General features: G+C 55.2%; 1 protein-coding gene across 2 annotated transcripts in view; it reads left to right on the forward strand.

Annotated features, from left to right (window-relative positions):
- Nucleotides 1-6,392: 6,392 nt before the first annotated feature.
- The window catches only part of FAM118A (family with sequence similarity 118 member A), a 34,684-nt gene continuing 32,472 nt past the window's right edge, over nucleotides 6,393-8,604 (forward strand). The window contains exon 1 of one of the 2 annotated variants that reach the window (XM_049884647.1): nucleotides 6,393-6,647. The gene's annotated coding sequence lies outside the window, so the exon portion shown is untranslated. Of the gene's footprint in view, nucleotides 6,648-7,109; nucleotides 7,329-8,604 lie in introns of those variants that run through there. The other variant, XM_049884650.1, reaches the window with a different exon arrangement.

Consider the following 8,604-nt stretch of genomic DNA (forward strand, 5'->3'; position numbering starts at 1 on the left):
TTGACCTACAGTGTCGTTCGGTGGCAGGAAAACGTTCAATAAAATCTTCCCAGAGATTTTGAGTTTAATAAACTTTACAGAACCGATGAGTGATTAGACAAATGAATGACTGAGATGACGTCATATGGAGGGGCTGAACTGTTTCTGTGGAGGACGGGGTTGTTGTTAGCTGCCAACGACTCAGCCCCAACTCATGGCCACTCCATGCACAAGAGAACGAAACACTGCCCCGTCCTGTGCCATCCCTGTGATCAGCTGTAGATTAGACCATTGTGATCCATAAGGTTTTCATTGGCTGATTTCTGGACATAGATCACCAGGCCTTTCTTCCTAGTCTGTCTTAGTTTGGAACTTCTGCTGAAACCTGCTCAGTATCATAGCAACACACAGGCCTCCACCGACAGAGAGGTGGTAGGTGTGCATGAGCTGCACTGGCCGGAATCGAACCCAGGTCTCCCAGGTAGAAGGCGAGAATTCTACCACTGAGCCACCACTGCCCTGGGGTGGGGCAACAGGGTGAGGGCTCTGCTGGAGACTTGTCCTGTGGCCTTGAAGGGTTACCACTTTCTCTCTGGGGCTCTGCTTCTTCCTCTGCAAAATGAGCTGGTGGAAGTGGTCAATTTCCAAGGCCATGCATGCCTGGGTTCCTTCTCAGCTTTCCCTGGGGACCCCTTGGGCTGGCTGGGACACAGAGATGAGCTGGCCCCACCAGCCCTACGGGCTCCTGGTCCAGCAGCAAGATGAGGGACACCCGGGGCAGACACAACACACTATGAGATGAACTCCACTCACGTCAGAATACAACAGTCGCTGTGTAGAGGGTATCCTGTTTATTCTGTGGATCTGGGTACCCCTCGGCTTGTATCTAGAGACCCCCCAGAGGTATCCTTCCGCCCGTTTGAAAAGCGGGACTTCTAGGTGACCTGAGCTCCCTCTGCTAACAGCAGTTGCCCCATAGTGGACAAGTCGGTCAGCAGCCACCTGGATCCCAGTCCTGCCCTCTTTCCACTGGCCTGGTTCATCAAGGCCCATCCAAAAACCCATTGCTGTGGAGCCGATTCTGACTCATAGCGACCCAATAGAACAGAGTAGAACTGCCCCATAGGGTTTCCAAGGCTGTAAATCTTTACGGAAGCAGGTTGCCACAGCTTTCTCCGGTGGAGAAGCTGGTGGGTTTGAACCACTGACCTTTTGTTTAGCAGCTGAGCAATTTAACCATTGCACCACCACTGCTCCCAGGAAACTGAAACTCCCAGCTAAGGAGCCACCTTAGCAAGAGCTCCTGAAGCAAAAGCTAAGAAACCAAACCGACTGATCCCAGGAGAGCAAACACTTTCCAGGCCACAAGTGAGCGATCAAATGGATAACCACCCCACCCATTTGCGAGGCAGGACTCAGCTTCCTTGGTGACGAGTCTCCAGTCTCCCTAGAGAGTATCGGTCCCCTCTCTGTGCCCAGTAAGACTCTGTTGGGAGAGACGTCTGGTCTCGTGGGTAAAGCGCAGGCTCTCTGGGGTTGAGCCGTACTTTACACAAATGATGGTTGTCTTCTATGTTTGTTTGCCAACTGTTCCTTCCCTCCACAAGTTATTTTTGTAAACGCTGCTATGCTAATGTTTTTTACAGCAACATGTAAAAAGAAAATTGGCATAGTGGCACTTACGAAAATACCTCATAGGAAGGCAGAGCGGTTGACAAACATGGAAGGTGCGTGCTACTGGTGTAAAAATATGGTAGTCTTACTGACCTACCAGCCAAGACACCTTTGGGACCGCTTCTCATCTTGGAGCCTCAGTTTCCTCATTTATAACATAGTATCTTAGTTCCCTAGTGCTGTGTCACAGAAATACCACAAGGGGATGGCTTTAAAGAACAGGAATTTATTTTCTCACACTTCAGGAGGCTAGAAGTCCAAATTCAGGGCACGGCCCTGAGGGAAGACTCTGTTGGCTCTGGTGGTGATCCTTGTCTCTTTTAGCTTCTGTTCCACGTGGCTTCTATCTTCCCTGGTTTGTGTTTTCTTCTGTGTCTAACCTGCTCCTTACATCACTCAGAAGGGATTAAGTTTAGGACACACTTTATACTGATAATGGTTCCATTAATATAACAAAGAAAACCCTGTTCCCAAGTGGGATTATATCCATGGGAATAGGGGTCAGAACTCCAACACACGTGGTTGTTGTTAGGTGCCCCAGAGTCAGTTGATTCCAACTCATAGCCACCCCATGTGACAGAGCAGAACTGCCCCACAGGGTTTTCGGTTTTAATCTTTATGGGAGGGAGCCGTGGTGGCACAGTGGTTAAGCACCGTGTGGCTAACCGAAAGGTCGACTGTTTGAACTCAGCAGGCGCTGTGAGGGAGAAAGATGTAGCAGTCTGCTTTCATAGAGATCTACAGCCTTGGAAACCCTATGGGCTTGCAAGGAGTCAGAATTGACTCTATGGCAGTGGGTTTGGCTTTTTGGTTTAGGGGTATAGTGGCTAAGTGCTTGGCTGCTAACTGAAAGGTCGGTGGTTTGCGCCTACCGGCCGCTCCTCAGGAAAAAAATGTGGCAGTCTGCTTCCGGAAAGATTATGGAAAAGCCTATGGGGCAGTTCTACTATGACTATGGGGTTACTATGAGTGGGAATTGACCTGCCCGGCGATGGGTTGGTTTTGTTTGGTATGTACTTCCTGCTTCAGAGGAGAGAGTGGGTGCCGGGCAGGTGCCTGTTGGGCATTTTCACGGCCAGCAAGGGGGTGTAGCCTGGTGTCCGTGAGGGAGAGGTGAGGGAGCTGAGGCCAGAGGTGGGAGGCCCTGAAGGTCACTCTCAGGAAGCTGGGGTTTACCTGGGCAGGTAGGGAAGCCACTGAGCCATTTTACACAGGGATCGACCTGCTGATTTGGGTGTTGGAAGCCCACTCCGCTGCTTTGTGGAGGATGGATTTGAGTCAGGGAGACCACTGGGGAGACTGGATCAAGAAAGATACAGGATATTCTAGGAACTTGTTTATGAGGCAGTGGTGGGTCAGTGGTAGAATTCTCGCCTTCTATGTGTGAGACTTGACGGCACCTATCAACAACAACAGCAGCATGTGGGAGGACCTGGGTTTGATGCCCTGCCAACGCACCTCACGCGTGGCTACCACCTGTCAGTGGAGGGGAGGCTTTTGTGTCGCTATGATGTGAACAGGTTTCAATGGAGCTTCTAGACTAAGACAGACTAGGAAGAAAGGCCTGGCGATCTACGTCTGAAAAATCAATGAAAACCCTGTGGATCACAACAGTCCAATCTGAAACCAATCGTGGGGATGGAACAGGACTCGTAGCATTTCATTCCCCTGTGCGTGGGGTTGCCAGGAGTCAGGAGCTGACCTGAGGGCGGCTAACGACAATTTAAGGTATATATTTAACGAATTTTTACATATGTACGTATGTTGTTGCTGTTAGGTGCCAACAAATAGGTTCCGACTCATAGTGGCCTATGTACAACAGAACGAAACACTGCCAGGTCCTGCGCCATCCTCACCATCGTTATGCTTGAGTCCATTGTTGCAGCCACTGTGTCAGTCCATCTCATTGAGGGTCTTCCTCTTTTTCACTGACCCTCTACTTTACCAGCATGATGACCTTCTCCAGGGACTGGTTCCTCCTGGTAACATGTCCAAAGTACACAAGAAGAAGATGCTTCTAAGGGAGCATTCTGACTGTACTTCTTCCAAGACAGATTTGTTCCTTCTTCTGGCAGTCCATGGGAAACCCTGGTGGTGTAGCGGTTAAGGGCTACAGCTGCTAACCAAGAGATCGGCAGTTTGAATCCACCAGGCGCTCCTTGGAAACTCTATGGGGCAGTTCTGCTCTGCCCTATAGGGTCACTATGAGTCAGAATCGACTCCATGGCAAGGGGTTTGGTTTATTTCGGATTCTGGCAGTCCATGGTATAGTCAATATTCTTCGCCAATACCACGATGCTCCCCATGAAACCAACACTATAAAGGTACACATCTATCTCCCCCAAGAGTCTACACCAATGTTTCCTGGTGCTTCTTTGTAATACCTCCGTCCTGTCCCTTGCCACCTCTACTCTCAATGATCTGTGTTCTGTCACTTAAGAGTAACTTGCACATTCTAGAATTTTCCCTAAGTGGTTCTTTGTTGTGTGGCTTTTTTCACTCAGCAGAATTACTTTGAGACTCATGCATGTTCTTACACGCATCCGTATTTTGTTCCCTTTTCTTGCTGAGTGGTATTCCATTGTATGAATATAGCATGGTTTGTTGCTCCATCATTCACCTGTTGGTGGATATTTGGGTTGTTTTCAGGTTTGGGGTGTTACAAATAAAGTTGTTATGAACCTATGTACAAGTCTCAGTATGGACATACGCTTCCGGTTGTCTTGGGTGAATACCTAGGTGTGGAACAGGGGGTGTGTATTCATTTCTTAGAGCTGCTGTAACAAATATCTACAAACTGGGTGGTCAAACAACAGAAATTTATTGTCCCATGGTTCTGGAGGCCAAAGGTCTGAATTCAAGGTGTCAGCATATGGAGTCCTACCTGTAGCCAGACAGCCCTTGGCCCCAATTCCAAGCAGACCCCCACTGTGAGTCCTCTGAGTCTGTTTTTCAGTCTGGGAAAGAGGAATAATAACACTCACTGCCTAGGGTGGCTGTGGGATGCATAAGGTTTCCAGGGCTACCTCATCTTTCTCCCACAGGGCAGGTGGTGGGTTCAAACTGCTGACCCTTCAGTTAGCAGCCAAGCGCTTAACGACTGTGGCACCAGGGCCCCTTGTGTTACAGAGTAGACCTGCTCTCTAGGGTTTTCCTGGCTGTAATCTCGATGGCAGTGGATCACTAGGCCTTTCTTCAGCCCTGGGTGGGTTTGAACTGCCAATTAGGTCAGCAGTCGAGCACAAACTGTTTGTGCCATAGTACGAAAACCCAAAACCCACTGCCGTCACGTCGATTCTGACTCATAGTGACCCTATGGGACAGAGTAGAACTGCCCCATACGGTTTCCAGGGAGTGCCTGGTAGATTCGAACTGCCAACCTTATGGTTAGCAGGCATAGCTCTTAACCACTACGCCACCAGGGTTTCCTGCACATAGTAGGTGCTCAATAAACAGTGGTGTATACACACACACACAACATGTACATCCCAAATACACTCACAGGGCAGCCCCTGTGGCCATCAAGAGTACCTGTGATGCCGAAATGAATCAGTCTGGCCCCTGTGCCTAGGGAGCCGGTATTGTTGTCTCAAGCACACCCATATTCACCCCTTCGACACATCCTGAGTAAGACAAGCTTACACTGGCCATGTGGAGGGTGGGACACAGACACTCACACCCTGCAGCATACAGCCATGTGTGACACACACGTCCACACACAAACACCACGCTGGCCCCTTGCCAAGCTGCCACATCGTCCCCTTATCTACTCTGAGAATGGTCATGGTGGCCAGGTGGCAGTGCCTCACGCAGTAATTTTCCATGACCAGAGAAGAGCTTCATCTCTCTGGGACATGGAGGTAGGGTGGAGTTTCTTCCTAAGTTGTCCCTTCCGTTGGCCTTGTTGCTTGTAAGACCACTCGGGAGAGTTTTTGGGTGGCCTCCAGTCTGTGCCTCGGATAGGGCTGAATTTGGCTGGCGGGTTACGGGTACGGTCTGCCCTGAGGGTCGGTTAGTCTGGCTGTGCCACCCTGGGCCTTAGGGGACACCCTCCTGCCCCCGCTTTGGCCTGGCCTCTGACAGTCCCCAGCCCCCAGCCCCCAGCGCAGGAGCAGGCACTCATGAACCCATTTGTACTGCATTTCAATTGTGTGTCTGGGGAAGGGAGGTATGCAGTGGAGGTTAAATGTGTGGGCTGGGTACTACCTGGGCAACCTGGAGGGTCCCTAGCTTGCCTGTCTGTTAAACTGGGACAACGAGGGTGCCTTCCTCACAGGGTTGTTCTGAGGGCTACATGAACCCACGCATACAAGGTGTGTAGGCAAGTGCCTACCTGGCACCACACAGGAAGCCCACAGATGCCACATCCATCCCAGTTCACAGTGGTCCGGGCCCCCAAAAGTTTACAGGCTGCTGAAAAGCCCAAGATCAGTCTCCTTAGAAATGCCGGGCTTCCTTGTTGGGCTGGGGGATTGACAGCCAGTTTTAAGCCAAAGAGAGAAGAAGTAATGATTAACTCCGGCTTGGGCAGGGCAGGTGATGGAGGAAGGCCGGGAAGAGGAAGTGGCTTTGAGGTGATGTGGTCACGTTCAGGGAAGGAGCTCACCTGAGTAATACGATCACGCACCCGGTGCGCGTCCCTGTTCCAAACCCATATATGAGAGCTCTCAGTCCTCTCGGCCAGCTCGAGAGGCGGGTACTAGTGTCACCCCGTTTTACCGTCACAGAACCTGGGTCACAGGTGAGAGCTCACAGCACCTCACGTGGGAGACCCGGATGCGAAACCGAGCTGGCCGGGTCAGCCTCCTGGGAAGCGGTATTTCCTGAGCAGGGGAGAGCGAGAGGAACACCGACTGCGCGCAGAGTCAGGCGGCACGAGCCTCTGAGCCCCGGCCGCGTGCCCTGGCCCGTCCTAGCTCTCGGGACCCAGGGCTGAACGAGGCGGACCACCGCCGGCTCTCACCTCCACCCCCGTGGGAGAAAGACGACAGCAGGTGTGCGCGATTTCGGGTACTACCCAGCACTGTGTGCGCAGAGGGAAAGCTCGGGGAGCGCGCGCGCGGGGAGGACGGCTGCTTTCGGGGGTCGGGGCCTCGGCAAGCAGGACGTGCCTGGGGACCCGGGACCCCCGCTTGGAAGGCCGAGGCTGTGCGTGAGCGTGCTGCAGGACCTGGCCGCTGCTCTCCGCAGACCAGGAGCCTGGGCCGCCGCGGCACGCCCGGAGCAGGCTGGGCTGGGGCGCCGGTTCCAAGGCGCGAGCTCCGGCCGCGCCCCACTGCGCCTGCGCCGCACCCGCGGGGCGGGGCCTCCAGGGGGCGTGGTCCGGGCGGAGGGGCGGGACGCGCGTCCTGGCCCCGCCCTTCGCCCGCGTCCGGCGTCTGGCGGGAGCGGGCCGTTAGTTTCCGGGCGGAACCTTCGCGCGGCGAGCGCGGGCGCGTGGGGGAAGGCCGAGGGCGCGCCGCAGCCGGCTAACGTGGGCGTCGCGGCTGCAGACGGCGCGGCGTCCGGCTCGGCTCGGCCCGGGTGCGCGCGCAGCATCTCCCCGCAGGCCGCCCGCCCCGCCCCGCCCCGCGCCAGACCGGGACTCGGAGACCGAGACGGCGTCGGCGGCCGAGGAGACGGCGGAGGGGACGGCGGGCGCGCGAGCTCAGACCCGCGTCTCGGCGGCGCCGCAGGTGAGGGCTCGGCTCGGGGGCGGCCCGGGGTCCCCGCACCGCCAGACCTCAGGACCCCGAGACCCTAGGAGCCACCCCGGTCCCCTCAGGGCCCCGGACACTCGGGATGTCGGGCCACCTCAGGGCCCCGACGCCCCTCGGCTCCCGAGACCCCCTCTCAACATTCCCCCGGGAACCCAGCCTCGGAGACCCCCTGAGGACCCGCCCAGCCCCTGCAGGACCTCTGGCCCCGAGACCCCCTGAGGACCCGCCCCTACAGGACCCCTGGCCCCGAGACCCCCTGAGGACCCGCCCCTACAGGACCCCTGGCCCCGAGACCCCCTGAGGACCCGCCCCTACAGGACCCCTGGCCCCGAGACCCCCTGAGGACCCGCCCCTACAGGACCCCTGGCCCCGAGACTCCCTGAGGACCCGCCCCTATAGGACCCCTGTTCCCTGAGAAACCCTGAGGACCCGCCCCTACAGGACCCCTGGCCCCGGAACCCCTCAGGATCCGCCCCAGCCCCGTCTTAGGACCCCTGGGCCCTGAGAACCTCTCAGGATCCCCCCCCCATTCCCATTCAGGACCCCTGGCGCCCAAGACCAACCTTTGGCCGCTGTCGGGCCCCAATTGCCCTCAGGGCCCAGTGGCCCAAACATCTTTCAAGATTTTCCCCTGGACTCTGAGACTCCCTGAGGACCTCTGCCTCCTCAGGACCTTGTGACCCCTCAAGACTCTTGATTCTCGAAACCCTCAGGATTCCCTTAGGGCTGTTCAAGATCTCTCCCCACCCCCACCCTGTTCCCAGACGTCTTCAGAATCCCCGTGACCCCTGAGACCTCCTCTCTCTCCTCCAGGGACCCTGGCTCCGTAGACTCCTCTACCTTTCCTGGGTCCCATTGCTGCTTAGCTCCCAGGAGATCCTGGGACTCCACACTCCACACCACCCATCAGCTTCTTGGTTCTGCCTCTACCACCCACCCTGAGGTGTTCACAGCCGTCTTTTGGCCCCTTCTCCACCTAGGGCAGGGTTTCTCAACTTGAGGTCCGTGGACTTGTGGGGTATCTGTGAAAGTATTCCTGGGGTTTGTGAATTCTTAATGATGATACAAAAGAAGTAGATGCCTGGGATGGGTCACCCGATGGCCACTTTATAGCCAAGCACAGGGTGTGTTTACTGTGGCCTTGAAGCCAAAGAAGGTACAATGTTTAACTTTTAATGCTCTTTGGTGAGGCTCCTGTGGCCCTAGGGAAACAGTCTAGAGAGGGAGCGAACGGAAGATTCTGGTGGAGTGC

Source organism: Elephas maximus, chromosome 4 (assembly GCF_024166365.1).
Source record: "Elephas maximus indicus isolate mEleMax1 chromosome 4, mEleMax1 primary haplotype, whole genome shotgun sequence".
Lineage (NCBI taxonomy): Eukaryota > Metazoa > Chordata > Mammalia > Proboscidea > Elephantidae > Elephas > Elephas maximus.